At 47.0% G+C, this 21,004-nt stretch overlaps 1 protein-coding gene across 8 annotated transcripts in view; it reads right to left on the minus strand.

Moving 5' to 3' along the window:
* The window catches only part of LOC117587415 (nephrin), a 57,903-nt gene that overhangs the window by 27,359 nt on the left and 9,540 nt on the right, over positions 1–21,004 (minus strand). Inside the window, exon 1 of one of the 8 annotated variants that reach the window (XM_034278122.1) lies at positions 7,238–7,248. The exons of the other annotated variants lie outside the window; for them this stretch is intronic. The gene's annotated coding sequence lies outside the window, so the exon portion shown is untranslated. Of the gene's footprint in view, positions 1–7,237; positions 7,249–21,004 lie in introns of those variants that run through there. 8 annotated transcript variants of the gene reach the window in all.

The following is a 21,004-nucleotide window of genomic DNA, read 5'->3' on the forward strand; positions in this document are numbered from 1 at the left end:
GCAGTGTCTAAATTAAATAATTCCCACAACTGTTACAATGTTTCTGTGTTTTTCTGCTGCAGACTATAATCCCTCCCCGCACCTTATCGCCACAGACCCTCTTGTGTGTTTTTGTGTGCCACAACAGCAAACGAGAATGGAGAATGGAGGATGGAGAATGGAGGCTGGAGGCTGGAGAGGATAGCCAAGAGGAGTCGCTCCTCTGCTGATAAATGAGTCCCTAATATGAGCGCTGTTAATAAAAGTGGCAAATTAAACGTCAACCTCTGTTGCGACTCGTTGCCATTTGTTGTTGTTGCCGGATTGGGGGCACAGTCGGATGGGACTTGGGTTTCCATTCTGTGGGACCCTCGACTGATTATTGCTGTTGGGTTTTTGTGTGCCTTTTTGGGTGTCCCATCAGGGGTATGCCAGCCACTCCACAGACTGCGTGTGTTTAATGTAAATATTTATTTAATATTTAAATATGTTTCTCAGGCAAGATTTAACCACTGAAATGCACACAAAATCTCTATTTTCTCTTCCTTTTTCTGCACACACTTCTGTCCTTTTCCAGGGTATCCGCCCAGTCGTGAGCTGCCTCTCTGTTGGCTGCTTCTTGTTTAATGTCTATTTGTTTGCTTTTCAAGCGCCTTTCGGGCCCAATGACAAAAGTTGCCACAGCATTCTCCACTCTGCCTCTACCTCTACCTCTGGCTCCTCTGTTGTTATCCCCGAAGGATGTGGCGTCTCATTATTTGTCGGACACGCCCTTGCAACACTATTTGTGAGGGTGGTGGAGGGTTGTGGGTGTCTGTCAGTTGTTGCGGCTGTTTAGTTTATAGTTTGTCGCATGATTTTCCAGTTAAATTGCTTACAAAATGCTTTGACAGTGGCCACGGGGCGGGGCGAGTGACTTTTGAGTGAGGATTTTAATGAGTTTTGCCTCAGATCCCCCCCCCCCCCCCCCCCCACCCGAAAATAAGTCCCACACCCTTGTGGGACTGTTGAATATTTAATTTTGCTTTTTGCCTACCCCATCCATGACCTCTTGCGTGGCAGGTATGGAACAACAATGAAGAGCAAAAGCCAAACGCAATTAAGCGTAAATAAATGCTTCTATTATTTAGATAAACAATTATTACACACACACACAGAGAGACGATAAATGGGCACACAAATTCATTGATTATCGATAATTTAGGGCAATCGAATGGGCCGACAGTGGGCAGGGGGGGGCACGACTTCCGCTTAAGCCACAGCTGGACGACTGCCTGCTGGTGGAGGCTGTTTTTGGCACACGGAAATACAGAGAGGAAAAATCTATTAACGCCCGGATTATTAACGTCACACCATGTGTAATTTATACGTTAATTATGCGGGTGGGGGAGTGGAGTGGAGGAATGGGCTGGCAGCCACATTAATTATAATGGTTCTGTGTGTGGCAAAAGCAAATGCAAATGCCTTGTGCCACTTGAGATATGCAATGGAAAGAGAGCGAAGAGAGAGAGAGAGACTTGCAGCTGCTGCTGCTGCTGCTGCTGCGATAGAAAAGTAAAAGTAACCGCTCTCAGCCTCAGCCTGAGCTAAGGAAATGATGATGATTCTCCCCACCCAAGAAAACTGCGCGGGTGGGGCTGGGGCAGTGGCAATGTGTATGCATAACTAAGACTGCAAATGATAAACTTGCAAGCAGGGGGGAGAAATGAAGGCTGCTGCTGCTGCTGCTGGCTTCTAAGTGGAAAGTATGTCAAGCTCAGTGACACAATAAGAACACACATGACAGAATGATGCAGCAGGGCAGGAGGCATGAGGCAGGAGGCAGGGAGCCTGGAGACAGTGTTCTGTTGGCGGCAGGCATGACTATGATATGCCACGTGCAAATTATAAGCCTGCATATGTCCTCCCATCCACATCATGGAGCTCGCTCTTGTTCTGGTTCCGCCTGCTGCTGCTTCTTGGCGATTATCTAAGCTTACCCCCGAACCCGAAGCTCCCTAGCCACCCCCTCTGCTGCCTTTTTGCCATATTCTTTGGGCATTGCGCATACGCCGCCGCCCACTAAATGCGTTTATTAATGCTTCTCCTTGGCCTAATTCGCAACACTTTCTGCGTCTCCGCAGCGCCGTTGCCGTCATTTACATGCATACATACATCATTTCGCATACATGATGTATGGGCACACACAGAGAGACAGAGAGCGACAGAGGCAGAAAAACAATGGCAGCACCAAAGCAGAAACAATGATAATAAGGTGATGGCTGGGCTGGGAGGGGGGTTTGGAAACAGATGGCCTTGCCAGGTAGCAGGCAGCACACACACGTGTGTGTGTGTGTGTGTCTCCATAATAAAGACAAATGTTGAAGGAAACTTGTGCACGGGACACATAATTAACACGGCAAAAGGCAGGCAGGCAGGCAGGCAGGCAGGCAGCCAGCAAGAAAATTGCTTTGAACTGTGCGAGAAAAAAACGAGGGGAAATGCACAAGGAAAATGTACATAGAAAACACATGTACATATATTTATGTGCCCGCATCTATCACAAAGGAAAATCTTAAATACTTTGCGCACTTTAAGCTGCAGGAAAGTGTCAGCAGGTTGAAGGAGTCCCCTTTTAAGTGGCTTGCCTGATGGCTCGCTCGCTTGTTGCTCTTTTCAGTTTTTAATAGATCCCCGAAGATAAATCCCAGTGCCCGCAAATCATGACCTGCCACACACACACACACACACACACACACAGAGCAAGTTAGAGGACCTGCTAGAGGACCATCACCGTTAATAGCCCGTCCGTTGGCAGCGCACAACATTAATCAAATTTTCAAAAAAAAAAAAAAAAACGAGAAAAATCCACCAAGCAGACAATCAAAAAAGTTTGCAGCACCAGCAACGCTTCCTGCCCTGCAAAATTGTCTTTGTGGTGCCCTGGAATGCGGGCAGGGTATGACGATTTGCACAATAGAAATGTGAGCCACTCTTGGCCATGGTTTCTGGCTGGCAAAAATAGCTTTTGTGTGGCTAACAACTTCTTCTAACCAAGGGGTTAAGTTAGTAGACACTTCCAGGGTATCCTCTGCTTCGTTTACACACCTTAACCTTAGACAGCCACAGCCTACTTTCTCCTTTGTTTGCTTTCGTTTTCCGCCGCCGGGATGCTCCACTACACTCTCCACCTTCCACTCCCCAGTCTCCTCGCTGCCTGCTGCTCCGATAAGCCCATTTAGCAACGTTGTCATTTCTCTTGTTTCGTAACGTTGATTTCATTTTATTGTTGCCTGTCTGCCACATGCCCCTCAGTCCACCACCCAACCCATGTTGCCGCACGCCTGTCATAAATCTTGTTTTGAATGTCCTGCCAGCGTTGACAGCGAATGAGCAGACACCGGAACAGGGCAGGGCAGGGCAGGGCAGGGCAGCTCCTCTGCCTAAGTCAAGTCGGTCGAGTCATCGATTCTTTGGGTTGTGCATACCCTGTACATGCATACCCTCTAGTTGGGCCATGGCAACACACATTAAATTAGTACACTTGATCGAGCAGGAAATATTTATGGCAAAAAGGAGAGGCGGCTCTACGCTGAAGCCAAGAAGCCAAGCGAAACGCAGGGCCCAGTTGATGTGCTTCAAGGACACGTCGTGCGGCCAAGTGAGGCATATCAGACAGGGGGGGCACAGTCTGCGCTGCCACTGTGTGTAACAGTTATAAATCTCGAACGCAAATTGACTGTGCAACGTTGCGACGCCTCTTCAAGTGAGGATAACTGTGGGGTATGGAAACGGGAGGTCGGCCACCCGACCGAAAAGGAACATTTTTAGGACCCTTCAAACAGCAAAGCCCATGGACCAGTCGACCAGTCGGCATGTCTAGCCTTCTGTTACGGTTTCATAGATAGGCTTTTGATTGGCATTTTATGTTTGTTCATCGCTTTGACTGCCGCTTTGACTTATGTTTCATTAATTTGTATCATTTTTATTGGGGTTAACAAGGGGTTCGCCTCTCGGCATTGATGGGTCCTCGGATTGCCCGAAAAGGTTGCCCAGCGAATGGCTGGCTTTGGCTTCCCTTTGGTTATTGTTGCCAGTGATAAAGGATGATAAGCAACAAAATTTCATAACAAAACAGAACAGTTGGCAACAAAAAAGCAAAGGAAATTGTATGGCAAAATCGAAGGCAGTCCGAAGATGGGGCCTAAAATTGATTTAAATATAAAAACATTCAAATGTAGATGGGGTCTTCGATGGTTTAATGCTGAAAAAGTAAATCATTCGGCAGCGCTGACATCATAATTAAGGGAACGACGAATGCCAGAGAAGAATTTTCCTTTATTTTAGTTCCGAACAAACACCCAGAAAGCTTCTCTAGATTTGAATGAATTTGCTAGAATTTCTGCACATCAGCCACTTCATATTACTGGACATTTCCCTTATGTGCCTGCACTTATCCTATACTTTCCAGGGCACTTCCTCTTGCAGTTATTCCTTGGAAAAGTCGAAGAAATATTATTAATTAAATCAGCTTACTCTGCACATATTTTTCATGCGAAATACTCACTCGATTGGCGCATATTTGTGTTGCCATTAATGGAGTATATTTCCCAGGCATAAATTAACAACAATTCCATGCCATACTTTGTGCAACTTTTGCAGAGTAAAGTGGCATAATGCCGTGTGCTGAGTCCCTGCCATATTGAAGGAGGAGCTGCTGCCACACAAACAGATTTTAAATATTTGCAACACCTGCTGCTGCTGGCAGTGGCAAGAAGGCTGGGTGTGGGGGCTTAAGAGGAAGTGAATGTATCTCCAACATTTACACAAAATCTGCAATGAATTTGTTTTGCCCGCTGTCCCAGACAGCGTGAAAATCGAGAGCAGGGCGAGAGGGAGCTCTCTCCATAAATCCATTTTTATGAATTCGATGAATTTTGTTTTATATGAGCGTGGAATGGAATGGTAATGGAATGCAAGGGGCTTTGTTGGGGCTCGTGAATATTTAAACAGCATCCAAGGGAAAATGAATGAAACTTTGCTCTGAATTCCTCATGCGAGGCGGACGGGCTGGGGAGATGGCTGCGCGCTGCCTGTCATATGCAAACGAAATTAAAATGCACTACAGCTACATCGTCATCGTCATCGCCAGCGTAGTCCTGCTCGTAGTGCTTGTAGTCCTCGTACTTCTGGTAGTCCATGCAGTCCTCCTGCCTTCATCGTCGAAAGGCAGAGGAAAAAGAGCGCACGAATGCATAAATAAGTCGAGTGCGGGGAGTGGGACAGCTGCGAGGAGAAGCGGCGTACTTGCGGCTGAGGAATAGTGAAAACTCCATTGAATGGCACTCGAAACTATGCAACAAGAGCCTCCTTCAAGGCAAGACGAGAGGCGGCGCAGGCGAAAGTATTTATGCCAGAGAGTGAGAGTGAGAGTGCTCCAAGGAGCTTAGAACGGCAAATGAAACGGAAGGCGGATTCAAATGTGTAGGACAGGAACGGCAGCATGTCAATGGGCTTGAAGGTGGAGCATAAGAGAGAGAAAACTTTAAGCACAGGCCCTCAAATGGAGTATGAGTAGCCAGGCCCCAGGCCCCGAATGAAGGGAAAACCCAAACTTAATGCAGAGTTAGCCACAGGAATAGGCACCAAAATGAGGCTTCAAATTTAGAATTCCGGCTGTAAATTATGAGCCAAAGCAGCGAGGTAAATGCAGCAGCTACGAGCACAAAGTGAAACACTTATTGTTTTTTTTTTTTTGTTTTAATGCAATAAACTTTAACAAAATAAAGTGCATTTACGAGGCCACTCCCACTCGCCCCAGCACCAGCCACTCCCTAAACATTCTCTCTCTCTCTCTCTCCTTGCTCCAAAATGGGTCAAACACTTTGCTACGCGAGGAGTGTAGGGGCAAAGTCAAAGGCAAAGGCAGAGTCGCCGACAGGAGAGCAGAGGGAAGATGCTTGCCAGGCACGTAAATGGAAAGTGGTTGCCGCTGCCAAAGTAAAGTGCATATGCAACACACACACACACACACACACACACCACATGAGTCGCGACAATGCGTATACGTCACGTTGCACAAAGAAAAATGGTGGAAAGGGTGGAGATGAGGAGCCACGGAGCCACGGAGCCTAATGCAATCGGACCCGAGCAAACAGTGAGTTTCGTGTTGCGGCTTGATGGAATTAACATACGATGTTGCAACCCAGAACAAGGTGCACCAAGCACGAGGTGGCACACAATGTAGAGTGTAGACTGCGACGTGTACCTGGGAGCTGGGAGCAGCCAACCCCGAAAAACCCTTCCCTGTCCATTACCGCATTCGCTGATGATTCGCTGAGCTGGCTTAGAATTAGCATGGCCCAGTGGCACACACACACACACACAGGGCTCTACGCTGACTCGACAAGACACAGAATGGCGGCAGCAGCGATAGGACGACTGGTCGATACCCTGTAATGGGGATACCCCATTCGAAATGGATTTGAATATGTTTCAATGAAGAAATTTGTTTATTCTCTCTCCGTTTGGCACAGTTCCCTCCCCGGATTACGAGGTATTTAAACATGGCCAACCGGATGTCGGCTCAACCTTTTTGGTCCTTTTCGTGTCCTGTTACTGTCGTCGTGCGGTTTTTAAATGTGTTTTTATTGATTTTGCAGCCGCTGCCTCTCCCTATCGCTGGCTGCTGCCAAATTGAAAACTGCACGCCCCCGAAAAAATAAATTTACCAAAGCACAGGACAGGCAGGATATACGAGTAGGAGCTGGCAGTGTCCAGGACTCCACTCTGCTCCTCTCTTTCGCTCCTTTTTGGCCCATTGCTTTGTGTGTGGCGCTGGCCCCGTGGGTTATTTGTTGAGTTTTGTAAAATTTATGCTTGGCAGCAAGTCAAAATGGGTTGGAGAGCAGGAGCAGGAGCAGGAGCAGGAGCAGGACACCACTGCGGTCGAGTGAGAGGTAAAGTTTTGCCAGAGCCATGGCCCTGTGGCCCCTCTCTCCTTCAGCTGGGTGTCCCATATGGCAGGCACTGCAATTCCCATATAAATTTAATGCGCCAACAGGCAAAAGAAATGTGTCCCTGCCCAGGAGCGGGGCGGCAGAGTCTATGGCTATGACTTAATGCCGGGTAGGAGGCTACATAAAAATTGCATTAAGCGCAACGAGAATTATGCAAGACAGCGGGCAGGGTAGCAGCAGCGGCAGCGGCAGCGGCAGCGACTGAAGCAATCTATTTTCATGCCCAACGGCTGGGGCCAAGGCAAAGGCAAAGGCAAAGGCAAAAGCAAAATAAAGCTACCACGGGGGACATGGAGACATGGCGACATGGGAGACTAAGTAGCTGCTAAGGTTGGGTTATCATCGTACAAAATAAGCTAATTTTACACATGATAGGCCGGGGCTTGGCCTGCTCCTCATTCAGCTGAAAACGGGGCTGTGGCATCCACTGATTCCAAGCGGCACAAAAGAGTTTCAAGCTGCAAAATGGATCATAAGCCAACAGCCAAGTTCGCCTTTCAAGTGGTTTCAGGGCAGACAAGGTCTGGCCTGTCCCTTCCTCTCCCCCCCTTTGACATTTATGCGGAGAAGTTTTCTTAAAGCGCTTCCCGTTGAGTGGACCTTTGGGTCAAGTTAATGGACTAGAAATGGCCAAAATGGACAGGCGCAACAGTCGCAAGGGGCTTGGGGGAGGGAAAGACACACGCCGAAAAAAGTGAACAGAAACAGAAAGGGATAAAACATTGTAACAGTGAATAATGCGCATAATAAAGTGTCCAAAACATTTGTTTTCTTTTTGGCTGCCACTGTTTTGACCCCACCCCGTAGTCCCTACGTTCTTTGGTTTTTACCAATTTTCCTCTGCTGTAGAGGCCCTTTTTTTTTGTTGCTTTACTTTTTTGGCAGAACTTCCCAGAGGGGGGGGGGGGGGGGGGGGGGGGGAGCCAACATCCACCCCCCCCCGAGAGTTTCAAATTGCTTTAAATTTGTTGTAATGGCGCTTTAAGTAGTTTTCTTTTTGCCTTGTTGATTTATGATCTTCCTCCTAGGGGATAGAGAGAAACAGAGAGAGAGAGAGAGAGAGAGAGCAGAATGCTGGAGAGGATGTGGCCAGCCATTTTATGCTCTTAATGGAAGTCACCAGATTTTCTTGTGTGCAGCATATTTTGATAATGGCCCTAAAATGCGCCCATAAATCGCAGTGAAATGAGGCAAGAGGCAACGGCAAAGGCATTTCGAGAGTCTGTGTAGTTTTCCCATGAAAAACCATTCATATCTGCATTGGGAAAAAGCTGCTAACTCCATGGTTGAGTGACAATTATGTTTGTCGGGCTGCGCCACTACAGCGCAGTATTGTATTTCTGTCGCTGCTCTGGGTAGGATGTGACCCCCAAAAGCCCATCCGCAAATATTGACAGACCAGAAAACGGGGTCACAGCACACACAAAACGATGAATTTGCTCGAATGAATGCAGATGTACATAATACGTACATAATACATACATATACATCTGTACATATGTATTTAGTCGGTCGTCTAGTCTAGTCAACTTCCGGAGCATAGAAATATAGAAATTAAATCCACACGCTGGAGGTGGAGGGGGGGAGGTGGAGGATAAACACTGCGGCGGCGTTGTTGCATGTGTGTATGTTTGTGCCACAAATAAATATTGCATTAAGCCAAACAGACACACACAGAAACAGACGGGAGGCAACATCAACATAAAACATAAACAGACGCATTAGCAGCAAATCATTTAAATATGCGAAAGCACAGAGGGAGGGAGGGAGAGACAGAGAGAGAGAGAGAGCGAAAGTGCGATAAGAGTCAGAGGAAATGAAAGAGAAAGAGAAAGAGCTTCGAGCAAGGCCAGCGGTAGACGAACGAAAACAGAGTGTGAGAGTGAGAACAAGTCGAAGCCTGGGATACCCTGGAAAATACAGCTGAATCCTTCCAGAATTTTAATGATAATATTTAATGCAAATTTGTAGCGCTTCAGTGGCTTAAATTTGAGCAGCAATTTCTATAATTTCTGACAATAAAATGATGCCTCGAAGCGGCAAGTTTTTTGTGCCACAATTCAATTAAATATTATCCAAAATGAATTGCATAATTTCCAGTGAAAATGCAACCCCAAATTTTGTATTTCCCTGCCACTCCACAAGTACAACAAGCCACCCACTGCCCTGCCTGCCCGCTCGTGCCAGAGACAAACTGAATGCCCAACGAGCCGACTAACTGACTTACAAAACATTCCCCGAACGCCCCCAGCGACGAGTTAAACATTCGCTCGGTTAGCAGAGGAAAAATCATGAAAAAGCGTGGGGCAGGCACTCCGGCGGCATGCGAGGAGGAGGCGGCGCTGTCTGTCTGTCTGCAAAAACTATCTGAGGGCCAAATATGATGTCTAAATCAAGCCCTAGGTCTCGCCCTCGTCCTGCCATAATATTGTGTATTAGATACACGTTTCAAGGACAACACCAGCGGCACGGGCACGGGCACGGGCAGTGGGACAGAACCACCTCCTTGACCACAACACTGCTGGCTCTGTCTGTAGGCATTCTCTTGACTAAACCAGGGCCCCGGCTAATTACGCCCCAACCACATGCTATAAAAACTCGTCTCGAAAAGTGGCCACATGCCCCATGTGCCCCTCCACCGCTAACAAGCAGCTGTGCGAAATTCTTCAACTAAAATTGCAAAAGTTTCTGCCCCAACCACGACACACAAAATTCTTTCTCTCTCACTCTGGCTCAGTGTGCGGACGTTGGTGTTTGTTTTCTCGTATTTCTGGCTGCTTTTGTGTGTGTGAAAAATGGCCAAATAGCAACTAATATGGCGCACATTAATTACGACAAAATGGCGCTAATGTCGTCAGTGGCTCACCCACACAAACACAAACACACGCAGACCCCACACAGACACACAGCAAAGGCACGCACTTCCGTTTTGGACAGCAGTTGTAGGGACAGACGAACGAACTTTCATTAGTATTCGTGTCGCCGCAGCGCTTGTATTTTTTGTGTTTTTTTTTTAGTAGTTGAGCTGCGCTTTTGGTCGCAAGAGGAGTGCTTCCAGTGCCTCAGCCTGATGGAGTATGATTGAACACTGTTTGGCCTGCCCCCGCAAAAACACATAAAGGGGAAGTAGCATGCCCCACTGATTGAATTGCATTTCAAGGCGCAAACAGAGGAGGAAACTAGCAGTGGGAAATGATTTAAAAATATATGAAAATATTACCCAAAATGTACACAAATTTACACTTTACCGATGGAATGGAATTCCATTAATATTTCCATTCTGATTGAAGCAGCATGAGCTTGCAGCCTTGCATCCTTGAAACCAGTGTGTGGCTGCCCCCAAAAGCAATTGTCCGCCATTGTCGTACTGCGCCATTGTCCAGCGCAGAGTTGACAGAACAGACAGGAGAGTTGACAGTGGTTTTTGTACTTGCCGCCGGTGTTATTGCAGCAGGATTGTCAGGGAGTTGTGGTGTGCGCGTGTGTGTGTGTGGCTTTTGCTTAGGTGTGAAAAGGGCGGATTGTGTGGGAACGGAACGGAACGGAACGGAAAGGGGCGCTTAAAGCGTCCACTATTTGTGGGCTTTCCCAGTGTTCCTGTATAAATATCCGAGGTATCTCCTTTGGTGCCTTTTGTTGTGCCCACTGGCTGCCATTTGACGTTCGCTTTATTAGCCAAACAATGCACGTAGGCGGGATGGCGGAGCATAAATATTGCCGCTGGTTTCATGTATTTTATTTATATGCGTATGTGTGGCACATACAATACACTCCTACAGGAGGAGGAGCAGTGGGGGAGGCATTGTTGGGCACCTTTTGAGTGTCGATTCGAGAGGCGCCTCATGAGCTGCTGCTGCTGCTGGTGCTGGGGCTGGGCTTTGGTATGGAAAAGCAAGCACCGTGACATAATATTTTCATCTTATTTTATGCCAAAAATAAAGCCACACAGACAGGCACACAGGCACACACAAATCCCTTCAGAATGAGAAGGATACTGGCCGGGGGGAGTGGGGCGGCGCTGTATCTCTTGTCATGCGGCAGACGACAATCAAACATAAAGTAGGCCTCAATTTTCTTTTTGGATATACCGTTTCTTTATATGTACCCCCAAACATGCCACAGATTTGCATGTGGCAACAGTTGGGGCAACGAGCGAACGAGGCATTGATTCCTTTTGCGGCAGCTGATGCTTTGGTTGCGGGGCAACGTTCTTTGATGTGCCACAGAGAGAGATTTAATGCGGCATTCGAAGATACTCGAAATAAAGCGGGATTTTCGGGTTATTAAATGGAGTTTGGAGCGAAATGTAAGGGCATCTTAAGGTGGAAACGAACCAATTAGAGCTCCTCTCCCATTCCTGTCTGTTTGCTTGTGCGAAAATCGTTTTATTCAGGGAGCAAAGCGAGCGGCTAAACGATAGAAAATCCGTAACATTCATTTAACCATAACTCCCAACCAACGGAGCAACAAACAACAGAATGCTCGCTGGGGAGCAGTACAGAGAGCGAGCAAGAGAGGGAGACCGAGAGAGTGGGAGACCGTCTGAAAGGATAAAGAACGCCCTGACCCAGAAGAAGGGGCCTTTGGGGCCAAAAGCGTAGCAAACAAAGACGCGGCCACCGAGGTGGAGTCAAAGTAAAGGGCAAAAATAAAAGGAGGGAAAACAATTGCTGCTGTGAAAAGTGCGTGCCGCACAATGGACGAAAGGCGAAAGGCAAAAGGCGAAAGAAAGGCCCCGTGACACGGACAGAGCATTGAGCTGCTCAGAGGCTTCCTCTTCGGAGAGCGACAAAGGTCTCCCAGCTCATTTCAGGCGGCATCACGTGTGCGCTCTCCCTCTCTCTCTCTCTCTCCGTGCCACAAAGTAGGCTACAAGTAACGAGTCGCGTGGCAGGGGCATATGTGCGTGTGTGTGTGAGTGCGTCTTTCACTGTTGCTTCTTTAGTCGCGCGCCTTCTGGCTTTAATGGCAACGGCAACGGCTGCCACAAACAACAATGCCCCATGTTATGCGCGAGCTCACACACACACACGCAAACTCCCCCTGCCCCCTTTTTGAGGCAGGGGGTACATTTTGTACGATTTTAGAATGCTACTTTCACGGCAAATTTAATCTGAATGACATTTGAGGGCGAAACTACTTGCCAAACAAAGAAAGACCCGTGGAAGCGGTCACCCCCGCCCCCTGTAACTGACTCTGACAGCAGAGGGAAGGGGCAACAGCAACCCCTGGTGGGCTGACAGACAGATGGATACCTTAATTACAATGGAACCGGGGGCCATGACATCCATTTGGGGGAGATCTGCGACACATCAATCTTAAGCGTAACGTACAGAAAGTTTAAGCTAAAGTTTATTTGTGGTGGCGGCGGGTAATAGCTTGGAGTCGTTTAAAGCTATTTTTATTGATACTTGGCTTTGAGTAAAAACAACTCGCAGAGTAAAGAAAACAGCAACAAAGTGTGCAGTAAAATGTCGTCGCACAGTCACAGCAGCAGAGAGCACACCAACAACAAGCAGCGGAGTTTCTGTGTTTCTCACTCTCTCTTGCTCATAATTGCGTTCCCAATTCTGCATGCACGATCGTGCTTAACTCTCACTGCACTTCACAGCAACAACAATAAAGCTCGAGTCGCAGTTTCTGTTTCTCTTGTGCTCGTGCTCGCACTCACCCCCTAAATTTCAATTCCCACTGCACTCACAACAGCAACAACAACTACACTGCTCGCCACTGCGCTGGCTGTCGTGCGGGCAATGCTTATCGGCAAATACGAAACACTCGGTGGAAGAGGAATTAGCAAAATAACCAACGGGACCGACCTTGCCTTTGCTTTGCCTGGCTGCGGTGTGGTGTAGATTTCATTGAATTTCATTTAAGCAAATTTTTGGTTGATGGCACCCTTTATTAAATACCCTTTAACACGCATACATTATGTGTGTATGTATTAATGTATTTTGTACAGACATGAACCATATGTGTGCGGGACAAACGCTTCTTTCCGATAAAAATCAAATTAAAAACTCAGCAGCAGCGCCAACAAAAGACACAAAAACGGGCACCAAATTATAGAAAACCAGAAAAAGCGGCAGACAACAGACCATTAAATCAAGCCACATAAAAGGCCATAAACGGCGCGGATTGTGCAAAATACTCTAACCAACATGGAGATACTATGATAACAGCTAGACGTTTGTCATCCAGATGAATATTTTTGCTCAAGAATAATTCCTTTTCCGTCATTTGTTTGCTTAATAAAAGTAGAAAATTCAATGGAATTCACTTGAAAACTGATCCGTAAGGGTATCTAAGCAGTCGTTCTAGAGCGCCACTCGCTTTTGTTTTCCATTGACGATAAATGCACGAGCTGCCAGGAGGCTGCCAGGAGGCGGAAGAGTGCTTTTGGCCACAGACAATTTTGCAATTTAAAATAAATAATTTGTATCTAAATGTGTGGGCTAGCACACACACACACCACACACACGCGCGCTCAAATGGGACATTTCCTTGTGTATGTGCAGATTGCATTTGGCAGATTAGGTGCCGCCCCACACACATGCCACAGGGAAAGGGCCTGCTGGTCGAGCGCTGATAATGCGTGGCGGCGGCGGCGCATTCCCTTTGTCCCACCGCGTCTCTAATTTCGATTTGCGAAATTTATTTTTGATTGCAAATTAAACGAATCGAGAAATCGTGAAATAAAGTACACTCCCATTTGATATGGGTTTCGGGGCAAAGGTTAACTTTCAGCTCTCAAAGGGAACCGAAAACTTTATCAAGTGCTGGTCATGGCATGGTGCGGGGTGCGGGGTACGGCACTCACTCCAATAAGCAAAAGGTGTCAAAATATTTGGCGGTTCATCTTACAAAGGCAGCGATGAATGACGGCGCCTTAACCACAGGCAGATATTCCCTTTGTGGGAATGGCACTTGTGTGGCCATGTTGAACTTTAACCTGTTGAAAATAAAGCTTAAACCGATGTCGTTGGGGGCCAGCCAGCCAGCCACTATTACACAAGTGCTCGCTGGGGTTTGGCTCGCAGCCCCTGGAGCTGAGCACCGGACATGGACACGGGACTCCGGACACTGGACAATGGGACAAACGGACATTGGACAACGGACACCGGACACCGGACACCAAATGCAATTTGAGTCAACTCTTGTCGGGTTTCGCTTGCCTGAACAACAACACTGTGTGCGCAAGGGTGTGTGTGTGTTGGGGGTGCGGTGCTGGCCTGGAGGCACAAATTTTGAATGTGCCAGAGACCGCAGTAGAGGACAACCAACAACCGACAACCAACAACCGACGGCAGCGATGTTGTTGGGGCTTGTTGTCGTAAAAAGCCAAAAATGGGTTATATGTCTGTACATATATACCTACATATATTCTAGGCACAGCAGACACAAAAGCAGCGTTGACAAGTGGTGGGTGGGCTACGTCGGGAACGACCTACGAAACATGAGTTGAACTTTTGAACCCACAGTCTGCCACAGCCCTCGTACCACACTTTAAAGACGGGGGGCAACGGCATGAATGAAACCCAAAAACACAGTCGAGTCGAGTCGAGTGGGGAGGGTCTCTGCTGGCTGCTGGAATTTACCAAAAATTACTGCAAAATTTACATAATTTTCAGTCAAGTTTTCTTCGAGCAAACTGTATGTGTGTGTGTGTGTGTGTGTGTGTGCAGTGGCTGTGGAAAATGCTCATAAATAAATGAACATGAAGGGGAAATGGGCAACACAGCCTAGAATGCACTCCAATGCTCTGCCTCCCCCCAGCACTCTCTGTGACTCTCTGTTCGTTACTGGCCAAGTCACTGGCCTTTCCCCTTGCTTTTGGGGTGTACATTTATCGCGCACAAAATGACATGAAATAAATAATAACTTTTTCTGCTGTGCGACTGTGTCGAGTCGAGTCGAGTCGAGTCTCGGTCTCGAGTTAATTAAAATTTAAAAGCCGCTGCCGTCGCCGCACTCGTGCGGCAATTGCACATCCAATTGCCATGTTCGGAGTCGCAACACAATGTTGCAACAGCAGCCAGCCGTCGCCGTCGCAGCAGTTGTGCGACTCTAACGGTTACTATAATGGTAAGTGGTGCGCTGCCTGCCTGCCTGCCTGCCTGCCATAACCGATTCTGCTGCTGCTGCTGCTGCTGCTGTTGCAACTGTCATTGTTAGCGTTGCAGTTACTTTTACAGTTACTTTTACAGTTACTGTTAGTGTTATGGTGTCGTCAGTGGCAATGTCGAGCTTTTTCTGCAACTATTTCGAGTTGAATATGATTTTTGGGTAGCAGCTAAATGTCCTCTCGTTTCATTAGTCACTGGCTTCCCATTAAAATGTTCTCCAGCAATCGTTGGGGAATTTTTAAGTCAATTTCAAACAAAGGAAACTCTGTACATTTGTATTCCTAGGTAGAACATTGCAAACGGAAACCCTGGAAAATTGTTTTTCCGCGCAAAAGAAAACAAATATCTGCACATTAATGATGGCCGCTTCGGCAGCTGTCATTGTTTACGGTGGAATATGTGTGGCATTCGCATGGGAAGCGTGGGGTGGAGGAGGCGGCAGGCCAAGACAAAGCGCCCCACTGACAGGTTAATAATCTCGACTCGATAATCGACAGTCCTCGAGGACGACCCGTAGCCCCGTAGCCAAAGGACACGACAGCCACAAAAGGGCCGAGAGAGAGAGAGAGAGCCCAAGCCCAAGCCCAAGCGAGTGACAGCTACGATAACACGCACACACACACAGGGACACGACACACATGTGGAGATGCCAGAGCAGGAGACCTTCCCCCTGTGTGCGTGTGAGAGCTTATTAACGTGCCGCAGACAGCAATTGGGGAATTCCTGGTAAAATGCCTTCCGCCTTATCAGTGCGATCTCTGCCTCTGCCCCCTTACCCTCTGCCCCCTTCTAACGCTCTTTGCCGCCGCACTGCTGATTGGCAAATATTTCAATTATTTTTTCATTTCGTTCAATGAAATGTGTCAGGGCAGTCAGTCGGCAGGCATGGCAATGAAACAAAATACGAATCCGAATCAAAAAAAAAACAAAAACCAAAATGGAAAAAAAAAGGAACAAAAACAGAGACACAGAAAAACAGAGCGGAACATTTATAAATCTCATCCAGCAAATACAAAGTAAAATGCTTCGTTATTTATGGACCATGCTCCATGCTGTTTTTTCTCTCTCTCTCTCTCTCTCTGACTCTCCCTCGCTTGCTGGCCTTCCTTTTGTTGGGAAATTGTCGGGCGAATGACACACATTTTTTGTGTGTGGAGTAAACGAGAGTGAGAGAGAGGGACAGCGAGTCAGAGTGGTTAAAGTAGAAAAAAATGCAAAATAAAATCATAAATTTATTAAAATGCAACAGCAGCAGCGGCTACCAGTTTTCCACCCCTCCCTCCCGCCGCTGTGAAAATACATTTTCATGTGTATGCGATGAAATTTACATGCAAATTTTTAAAACTCAAACCAGAAACGGCAACTGAAACACAGAAACAAAACCACACACAGACAGGGAGAGTGGAGCAGTGCGGCAGCTTCGGGATTGTACGGGCGGGTGCGGCGGTATATTTGACATATAGCCGCGTCGGTTTTACAACGTCATTTCTGGTTTTGTTGAAATATTAAAATGGATGACACACAGAAAATGCATATGCCCCTGCGACAACAACAACAAAAATACGAAAATGCCACGAGGGGTGCGGGTGGTAGAGTGTGGCGTGGGGTGGGGTGGGGTGGGGCAAAAATACACACTTTTAGCGCTGACAAATATTTGCTTAATCGATTTACTATTTGTTGCACAGCAAACCATAATGAAGGGGCATTAATAATGCTCCCCCGCTCGCGTTATGCGGCTTAATGCCTTACTCAAAGATTCATGAGGCTGCTGCCAATGGAAGTAGAGAGAGAGAGAGAGAGGTTTCAAATATCGATGGAGAATAACAAAAGTAATGGGTATTTGCAGCAGAATATGCTTTGAAATCAATCCTACATTGGCAATGGCTAAGATTGTTTTTTGGCCAAGGAGCGGACAGGACAGGTTTTGTTTGGGCTTTGTAGCACCATCCTTCAATTGATTTCACTTCAAATACTTGAAGAATAAAACTATTAAATGCAGCCCCCGGAAAGGTTAACAAAACTCCCCATATGAAGGGTGTATCTGGAGGTGGGCTTTGTGTATCATCTTTGCCCAGGTGGCACCTTAAATCGCCTTCAATCAAATAACTCTTCAAAAGTGCAAGCGAAACTTTATCCTTGGTCCAAGGAGACACACACACACAGGCAGGCAGGCGCTTTGTAGCTCGGTGTGTACACACTGGCCCCGTCCAGTGTTGAGAAAGTTCCGGCAGTTACGCCTCCGATGTTTGGCTTTGATTTAACATTTTGTACGTTTACTTTAGAGTTTAACTGGCGGAAAACGCCACGACACGCCCACAACCTCTTGGCCTGCCATTCGCCTGCATTTTTCTACACTTTCATTTGGCCCCTGGGTCGCCGCTGGGAGTTCAGGCCAAAGCTGAAGTTGGGTCCGACCTAAGCTGTAGCTGAAAATGTGCTCGCTTTCCCATCGACTTTTCTCCCTGCTGTCATGTTTATACGCTGCCAGTGGGCATTCCGATGTGACAGCTCAGGCCTGAATGCCTGTTGCTGCTTATCAGAGTCCAACCATTTAGGTGACCCTTTGCCAGTGTATCTTAAACTTCGTTCTGCCTGTCGGCAAACCCTTTTCTTTGTAGCTGCCCGCACTGTGTGTGTACCGTGTCCTGTGCCGTGTCCTCTTCTCTGTTCTCTTTTTTGTTCTGTTCGTTTGTGGCATGCTGCAAAGTAGTGCCGCGCTTAACTTGACTTCGACTTGGACTGCTTCGATGGAACTCGAATTGCTGGAAACTAGAGCCACGCCACGCCTCGCCACGCCACCCACTGCTTCTCCTCCTTACACATTTCGAGGGACTCATTCTGCTGCTGCTTAGTGATGGAAAGGGAGAATGGAGGGAGGGCAGCAGAGAGTTGACAACTTTTGTGCTGTCGCCGCGTTGTTTTAGTTTCAGCTTTTTCCTGCTACGCTTTATTCTTTTTCCCAGTTTTTTGTGTTCTTTTTTTTTGTTTAAGTGTAGTTGGTTTTAGTTGCTCCGCGATGTTTTCATTTTGTGCCCCCCTGCCCCTCTCCCCTGCTGACATTCTTCCTTGGCTCCTGCTCGACACAAAGTTAAATGCTTCTATGTCGCTGATGCGCAGCCGGGCGGCACAAACGCGAAATGGCAACAAACAATTTGAAGCAATAAAATAGAGAGAGCATACGAACAAAAGGGGAGCGTAACTACTACTAGTACTAGTACTAGTACTAGTACAGCGCCCACCCACTCCTTGCAAGGAGCAGAAATAAAAACGAAATTGAATTGTAAAATTGTTATTGTGCTTTGAAGTGGCACCTACCCGAACCCCTGCCTACTGCATGTGGCAAGTCGCGTTCGTTTATGATTGCCACATCCTGGCTGTGGTTGCATATCTGCATTCAAAACTCTCGCAGCACAATGGAAAGCACTCAACTTCCACGCCGCAAGTTAATCAAATTTCGAATATGCTCGCGGGTACCAAAAGCCACTGAGCATACCCTGTAGAAGGAGCTAAGGGGTAATGTAATTAACTTTCTGTTATGACTCTCTCTCTCCCGCCCTCCCTTTCGTCTAATTAGAAAAGTGCAAGGAATGTCGACTGCAGATTGCAGCAGCTTCCATGTAATGAACCCAAGCTTGACCATAGGAGGAGGCCATAGAAGCGAAGCAGAAAGAGAGTGAAAGAGAGGGAGAGCTCCTGCTGCCACATCAGAGCCTTCAGTCAAAATTTTAATTTGGGTTTTTGTATGCAAATTACGCTTCCAAATGTTGCACAACAATTGCCACACAGGCAGGAGAGCTTTTTGGCTGCACATCTTCTTTGTCGACAAATTGTTATGAATGTGCTGAAGCAAGAGGCTGCCCTGGCTGCACGTGGCTTTGGGGCACTAAGCCCTTAGGGTTTTGCCAGTTACTGTCCCCAGCTAGGACTGGCTCTAAGTGTGTGTGTCTCAACGGCTTGCCACACACTAATTGCCAGCCCTTGCCGCACCTGCACGGCGCTTTCCATGGAATCAATATTCCCCATTTATGTTTTGCTTCGATAAAACACAGAAATTCCTCCCCCTCCCCCTCCGCACCGCTTGCTTATTTAGCATAAATATAAATTTATTGTAAAACTTTCTGCGTTGATTTTACTGCATTTGGCTATCAGAAAAACTTGAAATGCAACACAAATATATTTTCCGGCGGGGGGTAAAGTTTTTCATGGCTGCCTCTGCCTCTGCCGCTTCCTTGTATTTTATATGAAAAGTTTTTTGTTTGTCAATTTTTTAATTTTCGTAATATCTTCTTTTTGGTGCCGGATGCCAGTGCAACCCGCCCTCATGTGTGTGTGTCTTTTGGGGAGTAGTTTCGGCACTGCTTTTGTGTGTGCTTAAAGTTGTTAAACATAAACTTCCTGTTCTGTTTGTTGGTCTTTTGCAAGGAGAGAAAAATAAAGCCAGAGCATACAGGACATGTGGCACCTTCATTTGAGGCGGCAGCATCCTTTAAGAGCGGATTAAAGAGAGCCTTTAACATCGCAAAACAAAGCTAATTGCAAGAAAAACCCAAGAAAATCGCTGGCCATGCTCCAGATTTCGAATATCTTTTGATTTAGAGCCGGAAACTTTGTTTAAGTATTTAAATATTTGACTTTGGCCCCAGTTCAGACCAGTTCCCTGGCTTGTCCCTGCTTGACCCACAGCTCAAATAAGCAGCAGCAACAACAATAACAATTTAGATATGCAAATCCCAATGCTGCAACAATAACAACAACAACAACAACAACAACAATTTGCAACAAAAGCCAAAAGATTAATGAAAAACTTTCTTGTGTGGGGAGATTTGTGATTTTTATGTTGGGAATGGAATTAAAGAGGAGGCCGCTCTCGGTACTCCCCCTCTTTAGCATACAAAATGAGAGCAGCAGCAGCAGCAGCAGCGCTGACAGCAGTTGCCCCTTGGGGCAGGTGGAAAGGATGTAATGCAGAGGCCCACAAGAGGGCCCACCAACTGTTTATTTATTTATTATGCGGCCAGACACTAAAATGTAACTAAAATCAGGGACCCAGCCAACACAAAATGTCTACACATGTCGTTCTGCCAGAGATACAACATCGCAAAAATGAGGGTAAGGAACTGGCATTGACGTTGACGCCACTTTGATATATTATGCACGCTTGAGCTTGAGGCCAGCAACAAATAATCAAGTATCAAATTCCACACGGAATGCTAACGAAAGAGAAAAGCCCGAGGACCGAGCAATTTTTTTTTTGCCACAAATGGCAAGGCGCTGGAGTAGAGCCCTTTGCCCAAGTCTTAAGCTGTCAGCCGCCGCCCCAACGTAGCAGAGACAGAGGCTGCAAAGACAAAAGCCTCTGCCAGCACAGGTGGAAGGAAGGAAGTAAGGAAGTAAGGAAGTAAGGATGGGCCTCGCCTCGTCTGCGGTCTCTCTGTTTTTAGCTGGTGCGCGTGTGTGTGGCAAATGAACAATCAGAAATGCTCGGAAACGAAGGCCAAATGACAATCTGCTGGCATGCCACAACCAAGCAACCAACCAACCAACCAACCACATGGCAACATCTTTTGGGCAAAGCAAAGAAATGGCAGACACTGAGCAATGCTAAGCCGATTAACAAAGCATAATAGTTGTCAGTCAGTCAGTGGCAGCCAACGACAATAGAGTTGTTGTCCACCCCGTGACAGAGAGAGAGAGAGGGGAGAGGACAGACTAAAGTTGTTTGATTTTTCCAAGTTGATATATTTTGCATGGAAAATCCCACAAGTCAGGGCTGGACATTCTCGTGGCTCTCTCTGGCACACAATTAGTATTGGGCCGCTAAGCTTTATTTGCTCATTAGTGTGTCCGTCTGTCTGTTAACCAATTGGACATATCACATACACAATCCGCAGCCCAGCACCG

This window comes from Drosophila guanche, unplaced genomic scaffold (assembly GCF_900245975.1).
Source record: "Drosophila guanche unplaced genomic scaffold, DGUA_6, whole genome shotgun sequence".
Taxonomy (NCBI): Eukaryota; Metazoa; Arthropoda; class Insecta; order Diptera; family Drosophilidae; genus Drosophila; species Drosophila guanche.